We start from the raw sequence: 15,826 nt of genomic DNA, 5'->3' as shown, positions 1-15,826 counted from the left end.
TGTACAAAATGTAGCTAGCACCCAGCCCAGACGTGTATTGGAGACAGGCTGTAGGCACATAGAGCAAGGTTCAGAGCAGAGAAATATCCAATTTCTAAAAGCGACATTTCTAAAATAATAATGTCAAATCCAACTTTGCCACTAAAGAGAGTTTATCATTACCATTTCAAAGATACGAAACATGATTTAGCTACTCCTAGGTGTGGGGGATAAATGAACAGCTGTATGTATAACGTGAAGGGGGCTAGGGGTTAGAACAACCCAAAAAAATAAATAGCCGATAGCAGTTACTCCTGTCTTTCCCTTTTTTAATTGTTCAAGTATTTTCCTTTTATTTGGGTCTCATTTACAACTCCCCTTCCCCTCACGTCCCTCTCTGAGTCAATCCCCTTCCAGAATCCCTGTAGACGCCCACACACCTGAAAAAGCCACGTCCCTCTGGGCCGTGGCGAGGTGACTCCGCGTCCTTCGATGGCGTCTGGTCTCTTGCTGTTTCGGCTTTCCCTCCTCCACCGGGTTTGGGTGTTCCGCTTGCCAGGAAGCATCAGTCTTCTCTGGGTTCTGGTTCTTTCACCCTCGCAGCTGTTATCTCTTGCTCGGTTCTCCGGTCTTTCCTGTAATTTCCTCAGCTTCTCGCTTCCTCTGTCAGCGTATCCAGATCAACCCCCAACGTGCTCTCTGGATCGCCTTCTTGAGGCGTGTAAAGGGGGAAGTCAGTTCTCTGGCCTTCGCTCAGTCCCTGCTTAAAGGGGCCGCCTGTCAATCCCTCTCTCTCGACTTCTTGCGGACAGCAAAGCGGCCAGTTGGTGAAGGGGGACTCTAAATATAGGAGGGGTGAGATACATGAAGGGATGGTATCACACAACTTCTCTTCTATCTCTTTTTCTGTGACAGGGGCTTCCTGACACAACCCACCCCCAGACCTTTTCCATTCAGGGGAATGTGGAATGATTGAAAGAAAGTCAGCATTTCCATTATCAGACCCTTTTCTATGACGGACCTCAAATGAGTAGGGTTGTAATGTCAAAAACCACCTAAGGACACGAGGGTTATTACCTTTGTTATGAGTCATCCACAAGAGGGGGGCGTGATATGTATACAGGATAAAAGGGGATCCCTTAAGATAATAGTGTTATTTGTCTACTGCCCATTTTATGGCTAAACATTATTTTACTCCCGTAGAATATTTATTTTCCCTTGGAAATAGTTTACGGCTGATAAAAAGTACCAGGCGCTTAATGCCCTCTTTTGTTTGTTGAGAAAGAACGGCCCCCAGACCTGTTTCCAAGGCATCTGTTTGTAGTATAAAGGGTTCTTTGAAGTTGGGTGAAATAAGGATAGGGCTGGTGGTTAAGGCTCGTTTGAGATCATGTAATGCCTTTTTGGTGGTTTGATGGGGATTTACCAGGTCTTTGTTCTTTTTCTCTTTTTTTAGTAGATTGGTTAATGGTGATGCTATTTCAGAGTAATTGGGTATATACCGGTGGTGGTAGCCTAGCAAGCCTAAAAAGGATCTATCACCCTTTTTGTTAGTGGGGAAGGGGGTGTCTAAAACCCCTTTCACCTTCTCTTGTTGAGGCGCAATAGCCCCGTTCCCCAATAAATAGCCCAAATATTGGACTTTGGTGAAGCCTATCTTGGACTTTTTGGAGTTTACGTGGAGTCCTGCGGTTTTAAGTGCTTGAAATACCTTCCTGCAATGGACGAGGTGTTGTTCCCATGTAGGGCTAAATATAATGATATCATCTATGTAGGATGAGGAGTACTCTTGGTGTTGAGAGAGAGCTTTGTTCATAAGTCTTTGAAATGTTGCTGGTGCTGCATGCAACCCAAAAGGCAGTCCAGTGAATTCATATAAGCCAGTAGGGGTGCTAAAGGCGGTTTTTTCTTGGTCTTCTTGTTTAGGCTGTACCTGCCAGTAGCCTTTTGTGAGATCGAGTGTGGTTATATATCGGGCTTCGCCTAACTTTTCAATTAACTTGTCGACTTTCGGCAATGGGTAAGAGTTAAATTTTGAGAAGGCTTTGACCGCTCTAAAATCTATACAAAAACGAATGGAACCATCCGGTTTCAGGACTATGACAATAGGGTAAGACCAGTTACTGGAGGAGGGTTTTAGTACTCCAAATTGTAACATACTCTCTATTTCTGCAGCAACAGCGTCTCGTCTAGCTGCTGATATCCTATAGGGGCGTTGTTTTATAATTTTGTTTGGTGGGGTAACAATGGAATGCCCGATTAATGTTGTTTTACCAGGGAGATCGGAAAAGATGGAGGAGAAAGAATATAGAAGTTCTTGAAGAGACACTTTTTGTTTTTGTGTCAGGTTCTTGTTTATGGGTAATTGAGTCACCGAAGAAGGGATGGTTACTGACTCTGATAGAACATAATGGGTGGCTTTGAGAAGGGGTCCCAGCCATTTTTTAAAGAAGGTTTATATGATATATCTGGGTTTTGTTTGAGGAAATACGTAATCGATAAGTAGTAAGGCCTATCCTTTCAATGATTTCATACAGTCCCTTCCATTCTGCTCGTTTATGGGGTACAGAGGAGGGTGGGAGTATGAGTGCCCAATCATGGACCTGTAATTGTCGCCACCTCTTCCCTTTATTGTAATACGTCTGGTGATTCCTTTGAGCTTTTTCTAAATTGTCGTGGGCGAAGTCTCGCAATTTCTGTATGCAATTTCTAAGACCCTGTGTATATTCTAGAAGGTTTTGAGTATCTTCCTGTTTCTCTTGCTCCCACGCTTCTCTCGTCATTTCTAGCAAGGTTTGTTGCTGTTTCCTGTATGGGAGTTCAAAGGGAGAACAGCCTAGGCTACTCTGAACCTGGCTTCTAATGACGAAGAGGGTGAGGGGTTAGCAACATGTCCCATTTTTTCCCTTCTGTGGATAACATTTTCTTAAGGGTCAGCTTTAAAGTGGTGTTATATCGCTCACACAGACCATCCATTTGGGGGTTATACGCTGATGTTCTTATTTGAGAGATATTCAAGGTTTTACACACTTGCTTCATCAGACGAGAGACAAAGGGAGTTCCCTGGTCTGTTAATATCTCTCGGGGGAATCCTACCCTTGAAAACAATTCTAGTAACTTTTCAATTATGTTCTTAGTGTTTGGTGTTCGTAGGGGAAATGCTTCTGGGTATCTAGTTGCATAGTCGACAATAACCAATATATCTATATATCCCTTTTTTGACTTTGGGAGCATACCACTAAATCCATACTTATCCTCTCAAAATATTTATCAATGATTGGTAGAGGCTGCAATGGAACGGGATGGGGTATATAGGGGTTCTTCTTCTGACAGATTTCACACTCGCTGCAGTATTTATCTACATTGGCGAATATCCCTGGCCAATAAAAATATCTCAACACAGACTGGGTTGTTTTTGCAGATCCACTATGGCCTGCTAGGAGGTGTGAATGGGCAAAGAACAATAATTGTTCGCGGAATCTCTGGGGGATCACTAACTGTGGGGGATCGTCTTGTTTTCCTATTCGATATAGTAAATTGTTTTTGATTAGGAAGGAGGGAAGTGAGAGCGGGGGTACTGGGTTCTTTGCTTGTTGCCAGGCATTCTAGAGGGTGGGATCTTGGATTTGAGCGTATCGAAACAACCTGTCAGAAATCTAGGGGGCCTGTGTGAGCAGAGTACAAGGGGGTACAGGAGTTTCCGTCAGTGTGTTTTTGAGCAATGAGATGAATTCAGGATTGTCCGTGCCCAGAATGAGTTGTTCTGGTAGGTTGTCCAATACTCCCACTCTAACTTGCAGAGAACTGCCATTGGGTAGAGTGATGGGGATTTTGGCTATTGGATATTTTCTGACGTCTCCATGTACACAGCTTTTGGGTGTCTTTTTGTCCAGACAGATTTTCAAATCCTTTATCAGTGTGCTCTGTACAACGGACTGTCTACAACCCGAGTCTAATAAAGCTGTGACGTTTTTTTCCATTGAGTATAAGACTTACATAGAAGCCAGAACCCATTTCCTCTGTATATGGGATGGTTTTGGGCACACAGCTAATATCCATCGGCTCTTCAGTCGATTTCTTTTGGGGACAGGCCCTGGCTATATGGCCCCATTCCCCACACTCGTAGCATTGAGGTCCTCTGAACGGAGCGGCATCAAATCTAGAGGGTCTGTCTTTCAGAGACTCCTGAGGGGGCTTTATGTTTTTCTTGTCATTCCGCATACGTCCTGCGACATACCGTGAGGACCGATCAGGTTCGAAAGCTAGAGACTTTGGTTGGGCCTGAGCAAAGGACTTTGCCATTTCCACAGCTTGTTCTATAGAGAGATGTGGTTGTTGTCGGAGCCACCTCTGTGTGGGTGTTGGTAAGGCCTCAAGAAACTGCTCAAATAAATGAGAGCCATTATTTGTTCCTTGCTGTTTTCTTGTGGTATTAGCCATTTATCTGCAGCCGCCTTAAGTTTGAAAAATAATGTCTTAGGAGTATCTCCAGGGCTGCCTTGTTCCTTCCTGAACCTTGCCCTATTTGCTTCGGGATCCATACCCAAGTGGTCTAATATGACGTTTTTAATGTCCTTGTAAGGAGTGTTTCCTGTAGGGTTAGCCACTTGGTATGCGGCCTGAGCCTCCCCCGTCAATAGTGGTGCTAGAAAAAAGGGCGATTTCCCATCAGGCGACCCACAAGCTTGTGCAGCCCTTTCGAAATTTGTGAAGAAGGCATCTGGGTCCTCACCAGGTTGATATTTCTGTAAGGATATGTTGGGGTACCCTGCATGTGCCACTTGGAGGTTCTGTAGACTTGTGGCTGATTGTGCTTGGCCTTCAGTAACCTTATGTATGCATTCGACGTGCTGTGTGAGCGAGGCCTTAAACATATCCTGTCAGCGTGGGCCGTTGTCATTTGTCTCTCTATGGCCCCTTCTAATTTTTCTTGGCCACAAATCAATTGTTGTATTAGGCTTTCCATTATCTCAGGCTAATGGACTAGTGCCTGCATTCTCCACCAAGTGTAGAATTTATGTCAAGAAGAGGCTCAATGCAAGGGGTATTTCCTTTTTTTGTGATGTTTTTATTGACACTACAAGGAATCACAATATGCTTTTCTTCTCTTTCTTTTTTCGTTTCCTCTTTCTGCAGTGTCTTCTACTTCAGTCCCTTTGAGGTGAATCCTGGCCGCCGTTGTCCCTCGGACAGAAGAAAAGGCCAGGTAAGTGTTTTGTGGAATACAGACTGTACAGGGGAGGGTGTGGGGGATAAATGAACAGCCGTACGTATAATGTTAAGGGAAGGTAAGGGTTGGAGCAACCCAAAAAAAACAAAAATAGCCGATAGCGGTGACTCCTGCCTTTCCCTTTTTTAATTGTTCAAGTATTTTCCTTTTCTTTGGGTCTCTTTCACAACCCCCATTCCCCTCACGTCCCTCTCTGAGTCAACCCACTTCCAGAATCCCCGTAGACGCCCACACACCTGGAAAAGCCATGTCCCTACGGGGCCGTGGTGAGGTGACTCCGCGTCCTTCGATGGCGTCTGGTCTCTTGCTGTTTCGGCTTATCCTCCTCCGCCGGGTTCGGGTGTTCCACTTGCCAAGAAGCTGCGGTCTTCTCTGGGTTCCAGTTCCTTCTCCCTTGCCGCTGTTATCTCTTGCTCGGTTCTCCGGTCTTTCCTGTAATTTCCTCCGCTTCTCGCTTCCTCTCTCAGCATATCCGGACAAACCCCCAACGCGCTCTCTGGACCGCCTTCTTGAGGTGTGTAATGGGTAACGGCAGTTTTCTGGTCTTCGCTCGGTCCTTGCTTAAAGGGGCCGCCTGTCAATCCCTCTTTCTCGACTTCTTGCAGACAGCAAAGCGGCCAGTTGGTAAAGGGGGACTCTAAATATAGGAATGGAGAGATATATGAAGGGATGGTATCAAACTCCTTCTCTTCCACCTCTTCTTCTGTGACAGGGGCTTCCTGACAACCAATTACACACATGTTTAGAGGAGAGAGCACATGCACTTCAGCACTGGTTAGCAGTGGTAAAGTGCTCAAAGTCCTAAAGCTAACAAAAACAAGGATAAGAATAAGAATAAGAGGAGTAAGTAGGCAAAAAGTCTTGGGTAACCCTGAAAAAAGGGCCATTTCCAACACACCAAAACTACACCCATTCCTTAACCCTAAGCCTTTTCTACTCTTAAACTCCACCAATCACAGAAACCTAAACCTCCTCTACACCTAAACTACACCCATCCCTGACCCCTAAACTAAAACTAGCACCTAAACCTTAAAGCCATTTCTACTCCTATTCTCTACCGATACCTGAACCACTACCCTAAACTCCACCTATTCCCAGTGGTGCAGTAACAAATTTTTAGAGTGGGGGTGCTGCCATCAATTTTAAATCACTCATGTCATAGGTACTGTGAAAAATCCAAGTGTCACACAAAGAACAAGTGCAGCAAATGAGAACAACCATTCAGAAGGAGAGTGGTAAAGCTGTGGTTTGTATTCAAAACGTGTATTTCGGAGTACACCATTGCAAATATATTACCAAAGCATGATGTGGTAGCAGTTGTTCACAGACAGCATATGTTCCATTGAAATGGCCACAAAAGTTACACTGATATGCAATTCTACTGATAAAATTAAATAGTGCACAAACGGTAATGTGTGGAAACTGTGTTTCAGCAGATACTTATCATTTGCACATCACCACGTAAAGTGTCTTGATTTGTTTTGATATTATTCAAATCTTTTTTTCCATCACACTTCAAAATTACAAAACATTTGCTTCATTTGTGCTTCAATTCTGCTGATATATATAAAAACATTTGTATAGCTCCTTTACAGGTATTCACATTTAGATGTGTGTTAGAAAAAAAACTGACTTCGTACAGCCTTTTTATTCAACCTCCCCATATCCCAGCAAGACTATTACATAGTTCATGTTACAAAATCCCCTAATTTTGCAGTCCGATATTGAAAAGTTAACATCTCCATGTTAAAAGGATTAGCAGCAATTTGTCAGAAGACATAGCCTGAATTTTGACATCTGTCATTAAATGCACAGCAGAAGTGAAAATAAAATGTAAGGCATCTTTATTTCTCATTTACCTTCTGCATTTTAGCATGGTTATTTTAGGGGTGCTTCCAGAGCCGATGCCCATTCCTGAACCCTCAAAACCCTTCCTAGTCCTAAACCCTATACGTTCCTGACCCCTTTAAACCTCTCACCACATCCAAACTCCACCCATCCCTGAGCCCTAAAAAAAAGACTGCCCATAAACACCACCCATCCGTTACCCCTAAAAAACCCTCATCATCCCTAAAATCTACCCATCCCTGAACCCTATAAACCCCTTTCTACATCGAAACTCCACCCATACCCTGTACCCATCAATAAAACCACTCAATACTCCTACACTCCACCAATGCCTGAACCCTAAAAACACCTTACACCCCTAAGCTCCACACATCTGTTAACCATAAAAAACCCTCACCTCTCCGAAACTCCCATTCACGGTACCTAAAAAACCTTCACCACCCCTAAAATACACCCATCCTTGAAAGCTGACAACCCATTTTTGTGCCTGAACTCCACCCATTTCTGACCGCTAAATACCGCTCATCACCCCTAAACTTTACCCATCCCTGAACGCAAAAACCCCTCACTAGTCCTAAACTCCACCTAAGTTTATTTTAATTTTAGATTTTCCTTAAAATCATCTTTCCTTTACAAAGTTTCCTTTAATTTTCTATTTATTTGTATTTCCTTAAACTGGTTTGCCATGATCTGTTTTCCTCCAATGAGGTTTCTCAGTTTTTGATTTTCCATTAATTCACATACATCAACAAAAGATTTCTTTATTAAAAAGCAATCACAGACATGGTGGTCTGCTGACCCCAGCAGGCCACCATCCCGTGATGGCTGCAATTCATAATGGGTCGCAAACTGAGACCTACCTCATTAATATTAACGAGGTAGGTCGATTTGTGACTCACTAGAAATTGCTATTTAAAACATGTACATTTTTGTACATTCAAATTTTTAATTTCTTAATTGTGATTTGATAGGAATTGCAATTAGGAAATTGCAATCCCTAAATTCTGTACATATGGCGCTAGATCCTTAGTGTTGCTTTGGCATGATGAATACGCACAATGATGCCCCATAGAAAAACATTCAAATTAACAAAATAAGATTAATTGCGCAATGCATTTTTCACACAACATAAATACAAACATAAACCACACATCAAATGTAATGCTCATGACCGTGCTTTAAAAAATGCAATTATGAATATCCTGAGTGAAATCACAGGTCAGATCGCAAATCACATTATCATTAACACTATCAATATGATAATTATGAATCCGATATTATTTATTGGTTTGAGTATGCGCTGTTATTTAATGACTTTGTTCTAACTTGTTTTTTTACTGATTTGTGCACATGTTGTGGGGTCAGAAGCATTACATTTGGTATGTGAGAAATGGCGATTGTGCAAGTTATGGGCTGTGCAGCTAGCCACAAAGATCGATTTTAAGTGTTTTTTAGTTTTTTATTTACAACCGTAAATGTACTTTAGCTGTGGCTTTTTGTGAATGTCAAAGTTATTTTTAAATAAAGCTGTTGTAACCGATCCTAGTACTTTAATTTTTTGATTCTATACAGCATCCAAGGTCTATGAAATTATTCCCTTCTCCACCAATCAAATTTCCCAAAGGGAAACAGGTGGCACACGAGAAGGATTATTTATGCCTTATTTACTAAATATCCAATAATCTGCCAAAACATCTTTAGTGGTCATATTCACCATATGTCACACTCTTACTATCATTGTATAAAGAAGGAAACAGGTTAATATAGTTTGTCACAATTCTATGTGAGCTTTTCTAACGATCGCTGCCAATCACACTATTCTATTGTTTCCTGGGGGGATGTTGCTTGCTTATATCTCTAGTCTTGCCTTTGCAGGCATGTATCTTTCTGTTTCTTTTTGGAGAATTTTTCTCTAACATCTTTTTAGGTTTTTCCTTCTAGGTGACTTCACTTTATTCTGGAGGCTGTTTCGTCCTGTGTTAGGCATCTAACTTTGCGTCACACTGCTTATTTGCTTACTTATTGGGAAGTGGTAAGATGGAGTTTGAGGATCGTCACCCATATCATCCCTCTGAGCTAAGAAAAGTAAAGAAGGCTGATTGGAAGCCACAGTGTGACAGTTTGTAACAACCACTCAAACCCACCCATTAACACATAAAATATATGTATTAATGTGCAATATAAAAATACCACATATTTATATAGTGACAGAAAAATACAATTACAAATATACAAATATGTACATATTATAAAATAACCTTACCCCATTATAATCAAATTATTGGGTGGTCGTACCAGGATTGGTGTTTTGCTGGCATTATACTACTGGAGATGCTTCCATCCAAGTGACCACATTTGCTTCTTCCTGTGTTGCAACATCTGAATCTTTTTCGCCCTTAATTTTGGAGGTCACTGCTTCAGATAGAGCCAGTGGGTCAGTTGGATTGTAAATGCAAGAAAGTTGGATTGCAAATTCAAGAAAACGCAGGTTCGGAATAAGTCTGCATAGGAGGCTCCTCAAAATCACCATAAATGATATCAAATGTCTGGCAACATCAGTCAGTAAGCACAGTTGGAATATTCTTTTCTTTGCCTTTTTCATACTACATACATTCTGGCACCAGAAATATGTTGGCTGATGAATTATCTAGAATATATTCTGAACTGGATTATCAAAGAGCCAAACCTCAAGCTATTTTTTTTCTGACCAGTTTATCCTTTAACTATCCCCTTTTCTTGATCAACTCAGTTATGGTTACCTTCAGTCTCCTTATACCAGGAAGTCATGTAATTGCACCATGGTCTTCCTCATGCAGGGCTCAGGGAGATATCTGCTACTATATATACAATTTCTTGACTTTGATGGTGTCCTTTCTTGACCACTGATGTATTACATTCTATATCTTACCTTTGGTATTGATGCCAGGTACCGAACATCTAGATAACTTCACCCTGGCTTGTTAAAACATTTGCAGTAGAGCCTGCATAAAGCTATACAGTTAATCGATGAATGTTAATTCCAATGGATCTAGCAGCATAAAGCACTTTATAATAAGGGAGGGCTTTTGAAATCTCTCAGCTTTTTTAGCATGCAAGAACAGCAAGAAATACCACTAGGAGAAGACAGGATCTGAAAGACAGTAGCACAGGAATCATAGTGACTATCCAACTCTTTTACGCTTTTGTATTGTACTAAAAGTCCCACAGCTGCGGTTGAGCCGAGTACTGACCCCTTTTTAATCTGTTTTTACATCTAATTGTAAGGATTGTGAATAATTGTACAATAAAATCTTAAACATCCTAAATCTAAATCTGTTAAAGTACTAGAAGGTCACTGTAAGTAAGTAATAGTAAGTAAGTAATCTTTATTCAGTTTAAAAAATATACCATAAAAGATCCAAATTCATACAGTTTATACATATTCCATGTTAATCAGGTTGATGTATATTCTCCAGACTCACATGTGTTAAAAGTTTGATCTATGTTACACTCAATAAAATTTTACCGTAAAATCTTTATGTAAAATTACTAAAAACTACAAAACATCCTGAAATATGACCAGTATCGTGGAGGCCATACTTTGACATTTCAAAAGATAGATATAGAAGACATCATAAAAATACTATACATATTAAAATACAGTTGTAGTGCAAAAAGTTAAAATATACTCGAGTTTTCATGACGTGGTCTTGGATTCACAAAAAGTATGCGTACTATATAAAGTAAAATGTGTTATGCGCGAAACTCGCTACCAAAGTCGTATTTACTAAAAGTCAATTTTTTCTTGAGTATAATACAATCGTGGGTAGCCTATGCATCTAGAAGGTCCAATAGCTGTATAAAAAACTAGCGGAACAGTTAAATGATAGCTGGTGGGGTTATGAAGATGGCAAATAATTACTTTCCCACCAGCTTCTGTAAGCTAACAGACGAGGAAATGTACTTATAAACAGTGTGGCAGACCATATCCATGTGGGTCTGCATTGCTTGATTTTTATCGACCTCAAAAGTGGGACTAGCAACTTCTTTCTAATCTTTTTGTATGACTCACAGAAAAAGAAAAAGTGGAGCTGCGATTGACCAGAGACCGAGTCACAAGGACGCGTTATGAGGTCCAGGTCCCATCTGTTGAGGTATAAGCAACCAGCAGTTGTGACAATTCAAGGCGAAATCTAACTAGGTAGTAATGATGGGAACTAGGCATGGTAAGTAAATATGGCTCCATAAGTCTAGTTGTTACTAACATGCTGTGTGCTTTGACTGACCGTTTGCTAAGCCCTGCCTCCTCTCTTTTTCTCATCGTATCTTCGTGATCATGCCTCCCTATCATTGCCAGTTGTGTTTGAACATATTTTAACCATTCAATACTGCCTGCCTTGTCTAACTCAGACAGTCATTAATTATGGCCTTGGTTAGTGCCGCTTCAGGACAAAACCAGACTGATATCCATAGCATTGAAGGAGATAACAAAACGTTATCTTTTACGTGGTCAAGGCCTAGTTCTTCATGACAAATGGATGCTGGTACAGGCCTAGGTGAGCATAAGAGATTACGTACACATTTATTTTCTGCAACATGCAGTATGGAGTGCTTATGTATTCCCCATATCCCTGCTCCGTAGGTGGCTGCCAGCCTTGGATATGCTAAGCAGCACACCCATTGTGGATATCATTAGTTTCTAACCAACTTATGAATTGCTCCCACATTTTGTTCGAACTGAGAGTATCTGACCCGGGTCAAATGATTCCAATTGCAAGCCTTGTCAAATGGTATTCCTAAATACGTATATATATTAGCTGTATAAAATCTAGTACCCTGGATAAAAAGTGGCCTCATCTTCCTATTGGAGGGGCAACAAATCATAGTAAAGGACTTTGTTTTGTTGGTTTGTAGCCCTAGGAATCCCATTTATACCGCATATCTTTCCAGCAACCGCTGAAGGCCCATAGCTGTTCTCAACATAAGGACACAGTCATCCGCGTACATTAATACAGGGATGGCTCTGGTCCCTGCTCTTGGAGGATCTGCCACTATTTCTAAAATATGTTTCTCCAGATCGTTGCTATATCTGCTGAAGAGGAAAGGGGCAAGGACACACACTTGATGTACTCCCATACTGATTTTAAAAAAGGGTGTGCACTCACCTTTAGTACCATAACTAACATAGCCCTCAACATCCTCATGTAGTTTACTTAAGATGTGCACCAACCCCGCCGCCATACCCAAGTCCAGCAATCTGACCCAGAGTTTACCTCTGTCAACCTTGTCAAATGCTGAGCTTAGGTCCATGAAGGTGAGGTATAGCGGTTCTTTCTTAGCCTGTACATATTTGCCATGAATGAGGCCAAGGTTAAGGCATTGGTCAATCATTCCCAGTCCTCTCCTGAACCCAAAGTGGACTGGCGTAAGGATCTCGCCCAATTCTCCAGATGCTCCAAAATTATCCTGCCCAACACTATTGCTATGCTATCTATAAGCGAAATTGCCCGTTAACATCTGTCATCTTTTTTGAAAATTGATACTATAATGGCACTAGGCCAGGACTTGGGGGCCCACACACGATAGCGCTGTTTAGAATGTTAACTAGAATGGGTCCCCATAGCTCAATATTGTTTTAAAACAAATCAACTGGCACCCCATCTGTCGCGGGTGCTTTTTTAGTTGGGCATCCTGTGAGAGCTAGAGTAACTTAATCTAATCGTATAAGCAACTTGTAGTTCCCTAATCCCCTATCCTCACTGAGTTCGGTCGGCAATGATTTTGGTGATGGGGGCCATTAAAGACCTGGCTAAAGTGAGTCACCGAGGTTTGAGCTAGGATGGGTAAATCTGTATTGCAATTGTGATTGTGAGCAACATACAGGGAATTAACAACTTTCCAGAAGGTCTTTGCATCCTTCTCTATGCATGCCCTCTCCAACTGCTCCCATGCCTCCGTCCTTAAGCTCACTTTCCTAGCGGCAACCGTAGCCTTGTAGGTACGTCTCGATGAACAAATAGTCTCTCTATATCCCTTGGTGAGACATTCAATGCTTCTTTGAGTTGCTTATGCACTCTAGTGCAGTGTCCATCAAACCATTTCTTGGGCTTGTTCGTGAGTTTTGATGGTTTTGTTGTTAGCAGCTCCGATATACACCCACAAATTTCTAATATGCCTCAATAACTCTTTTTGGGGGGTATCACAACCTAGGCAAACCTCAATTTCACTCGCACAGCATTCCAGCACCTGTCTTAGGAGCTCCCCTGAGTCTACCTCCACCCACCTGCACTTGAGCCCCAGATTTTTAAAATAATCAGCACTAGGTCAAGTTGTGTAGTTACGCAAGATGTTAGGCCCAGTTTTAAATAGATTACTTATGGGTTGTGATCGCTCATTTTGGTGGGTAGGATGACATAATCTGTGATGCTGTCTGTACCCTAGATTCACAGGCTCCTCCTGCAATCTTTTTTTTCTTTCAACCACATCACTTTACTCTTTTAGCCACCGGTCCTGACGAAGTGCCTACGGATCCCTTAAGGACCAACATTGAGCGCGAAACATGCTGACCCTATTTTTAATCCTTAACACTATTACACCATTCCTATGAGCAGCAGCTAGTCACACACCTGCCCTCTAGATTCTTTCCCAAGAGGCACTTCAGGATCCACTTCATTTTAACTTACTGATTGGACCCATGAATAAAACTTCGATTCAGTGTCCCATCTAGTGATTTTAATACACTTTATTACACTTTTTCACTTCTCATTTAGAGACCCACACACACCCATGCACAACTGTGGCGACTCCTTCAAAAGATCTCCGTTAAAGAGCCCTCTTGCGGGCCCGTGAGGGACTGCAACACCACCCCCACGAGGAGCATCACCCTATGATGAAGCATGACATCCGCTAGGGTGTGTGAGGGCACTAAAACTAGAGGAGAAATCCCCCACTACTCACATTGACTTGTTCTGCGTGTGAGCTTTAACTACCAACCTGTTTTCCCTTCTACTCATTCTGAGGAACAGCTACCCCCTAGGTTTATATACTTAACTTTGTGGGAGCATGGGTACTGGACCTCCTACTTCCTAACGCTGCTCCCGGTCCCCAATTCTTTTTGTGTTGATATGCTGTCTCTAATCTCTAATGAGACAGCAATAAAGTTTATTAAGCTCCCCGAGCCTCTCCCCATAAAAGAAACCTGTCTGTCGCTCGAGCCGCTCAGCAAATCAACAGTTAACAATAGAGTGTGTGTTAACTAAAGAGTATTTTAGACAGAGCAACATGAACTGTGAGTAAAATGTGTGAAATCTGAAAAATCAGTGTCCCAAAGACCACAAACAAGGTTGCTAGTATATTGTCACAGCCTCAAATTAAAATCGCCCTCAACAACATATAAAATCCACTGAAATTCTTTCAGTGACTTTATTAAGCACAGTACCCATGGAATCTATAATAGTGCAGTCATTTGCATCAACATTGAGGTGATAAAAGTTGGTTAAGATTATCGTGGACATTGACCCTAGCTTAATACATATAATCCGGAAAAAGGGTGAGCCGGTAACCGAATCCATTAGTTTGCAGGGAAGAGTTGTACATATTAAAGTTAGTAAACTTCCACTATTGTGGCCATGTGGGGCTGGAACTGACGTATGTTAGCTTCTGATTTCATAGTAGATCTTCCTTGAAATGAGAAATCAGCTATACTGGTAACAACTGAGAGCTTCAATAAGGTATCTTTTTTATTGTTACATAAAATAGTTTCTTATCCAGAAATGACAAAACTGTTCTTAGAAGACATTTTCTGTTTTAACGGGGGCATGCAAGAAAGATCATGTCTGATAAAAGCCCATCATTTTTTTCTCATATTTGGAAGGAAATTTGTTTGGTACTCTGCCTTCAGGTATTCATTTGCATACCGACGGGCAAACAGATTGTGATAATCAATCTTTAGAACAGCACTCCCACTGTTTTGCAAGTGCTACTCAATGAAATTGGCCTGTCCTTTTACTATCAGTCAACTTCGTCTACACTACTGTTCACTATTGTGTTAACACCCTTTTTAGGTCTCGGGACCATCCGGTCGGCAGACTGGAAGTCCGGAGATTTAATGTCTTGGAGAAGAGGGGCTTGCACCCGCCCCTCTTCTCCTCTGTTCTCCATTGGCTGGCCTCTTGAATGCTGGCCAGCCACTGGAGAACAGGTCAGTCACTCCGTTGAAGCCCCGTCTTTTTCGGATCGGGGGGCGTGTTTTTTGCGTTCCGTTTCATTAAACCGCAAAACACGCCCCCGAATCCGAAAAGGACGCTGCCTTTCTCCGAGGCATTTCTGCTCTGCCTCGGAGAAAGGCGGTGGTGTCTTCCGGTGCCCTCGGCTTGTTTTTAGTTTAAACTGTGACCTACTTACAAATTAACTCAATAAATGCGTCATTACACCTCAACCAAAAAACATACCGGGGCAAGCTATGGTGACGCAGCGGTAATCGATATGGGTGAGTGTGTGTTTGTGGGGGGAGGTCAGGGATACATCTGAACCCTTGGAAAAGTGTTCACTGACTATATATCAGTTTACTACGATTTAATGTATTCCACTTTTTAGTTTTTTCACGAAGACGCGTGGGAATCCAAAAATCGTAATTGTTTGGACAACTTTCATTTTTAAATGCTCAATCCCGTTTGACTGCTGCGCTGTCAAACCAAGACCTATAAAGACACTAAGCAGAGAATATAAAGAATATAAGCCATGCAAGGAGTGCAAGTGAAAGAACACTAGTCACACAACAAACAATAACAT

This window comes from Triturus cristatus, chromosome 3_2, assembly GCF_964204655.1.
Source record: "Triturus cristatus chromosome 3_2, aTriCri1.1, whole genome shotgun sequence".
NCBI classification, from domain to species: domain Eukaryota; kingdom Metazoa; phylum Chordata; class Amphibia; order Caudata; family Salamandridae; genus Triturus; species Triturus cristatus.
This window is presented reverse-complemented; position numbering follows the sequence as displayed.